The 2,152-nt window shown below is 35.3% G+C and overlaps 1 non-coding gene across 1 annotated transcript; it reads right to left on the reverse strand.

The window, feature by feature from the left end:
* Window positions 1–1,191: 1,191 nt before the first annotated feature.
* LOC123109106 (U1 spliceosomal RNA) lies at window positions 1,192–1,352 on the reverse strand. The gene has a single exon (XR_006452399.1). It is a non-coding gene; the product is annotated as a U1 spliceosomal RNA (small nuclear RNA).
* Window positions 1,353–2,152: the final 800 nt, after the last annotated feature.

The raw sequence follows: 2,152 nt of genomic DNA on the forward strand, positions 1-2,152 counted from the left end.
TTTTTTGCACCAACTTATGTGACCAATTCAAGGCATCATGCCAAGTTGTTTGGATTTTTGGCAATTTTTTATTTTCTAGAGTTTTCTCGATGAAAAAGGGCCAACTCAGTCTCTCGAAGGTGCTCATAGGGGTGTGGTGTGCGTGCATGCATTCATAGAAACCATTTGAGTTATAAAGGGTAATGATCTAGTAATTTGATGTATGGATGTTATTCAGCTTTGATCCCTTGCCTTCACACCATGAAATCCTTATACATTGCCATTAGTTCTACAAAGAAGGACAAAGCTTCTTCTCAGACTATAACAAAGGGTGAAGCTACAAAAGAGATCCTATGGATCAGTTCTATAGCATGGTGTCATTCCAAAAAATAATAGCGATTAAACTAAATTTAGTGAAGGATTTTAAAAAATCGTAGTGCAAGTTAATACCAGTGCCTATACTGGAGCTTTGTCCCCTACAATTAATAAGTGCGGAGCATATGAAGATTAGTGTTGGTTTATGCGATGATGAAGAACAAATTGACAAACTTAATCGAGCAAAAGATAATCTCGACATCAGATTGTAGTATTAGTTCTATGATCTGGCACATAGAGTGTGTAAACCAGTTAGACCGACGATCCCAACATCTATTAATTATTTAATTTATGATTTGGCTCATCAAGTCGTATTGATAACTTCTTGCGACATGCTCCACATGAAAGGTTTTTAAAGCTAGATATATCAGTGGGACATTCCAAAGAATATTGTGAAGAAACAATTTAGTGTGTGAATGTAGCTTGCAGTAACAATATGCTATCTGTTCATAAACCCATAATTAAGTTGACAATCTGCATTACAGTATAGCCTTGTTTGAAGATGTCATCACTAGGAACATTGTGTGTCAAATCATGTTTGTAGTACAAATATTCATAGGCCATTAAAAGGAACACTGTGATCATGCTTGGTTTGATGTTAAATTTTCACATGCCAATATTTGGCATTGATCCAAATATTGGCTACTAATTGACTGGTTGCATAACCGAGTACTCAACTTCACATATAGTTATTATTATTGTTGCAAGTCTTGCCATTGCAAACCTTTTGAAGGCAAACCAAACACACCACATACGCTTACTTGATGAAGTAGAAATAGTTTGCCAAACATGCATATCTACAAATTACCAATTTCTAAATTTGAATATTCTGGATTGGTAGGGGTCGCACATGCGCATACCCCCTCTACCAAAAATCATGATGTCCATTCTCCCAATTGGGAAGATGGTAGGACAACACACTCACCAAGTGCAATGTGAGCCGTTGATCTAGGCCACAACCCTTCTTGATCAGTCGTAAGCCCCGTCCAGGTAGGTTGGTGTGCTACAGCGGTGACCTATGCGCTATTTATATACACTTGCTCTACCACCCCCGTCTCCTCTCACTGGCGAGGTGGTACTAAACCAAGCCAGATTATCGTTGAGCAGAAAATACTATTCTAGCCTTTTGGTGGCCCCATTTTGCCTGCATTGATGACCCAACCCATGTGTGCGCTTTTTACTTATTTTTCTTCTTTTTGTTAATTTCCTCTTCATTTTTTTCTCATTAATATTTCCTTTTCATTTAATTTCATTCATGTTTCACCCTTTAGTATTTGGTATTATTGTTTTGAACTTTTATTTAATTAATCATTTTGGTGCAACTACATGATTTGTTTATTAATGTAAATAAAAAATATGTAGATATGCCTGAATATTTCTTAAATATTTGAATTTTTAAATAAATAAACATATTGTATATGGGGACATTTTTTAATTGAAATGGATTTTTATACACACAAATATTTTCCTATTTTTCGTGTTATATTAATTTTTACATTTTTGTTGAAATTTTGCCAAGTAAAAATATATTTTCCTGAAGTAGAAGATGGTCAATGTGCTATAGAATTGCCGACCTGTAGGAGAGATGCAATTCTGAGACTCTTAGTTCATTTAGTTCAACCAAGCGAATCCAAAAGTGATTTTAGTTTTGAAAATTCAGTTCATTTATTTGACATTAGGACAGTCACATGCTATCCTAAATGTTCCAAATTTGCAATAGCCCTCACACAATAGCCATTTGGATTGGTACGTTACATGGTACCCTAAATGTTCGCTCAATAGAAGTTAGTGTACCAAG

This window comes from Triticum aestivum, chromosome 5A (assembly GCF_018294505.1).
Source record: "Triticum aestivum cultivar Chinese Spring chromosome 5A, IWGSC CS RefSeq v2.1, whole genome shotgun sequence".
NCBI classification, from domain to species: domain Eukaryota; kingdom Viridiplantae; phylum Streptophyta; class Magnoliopsida; order Poales; family Poaceae; genus Triticum; species Triticum aestivum.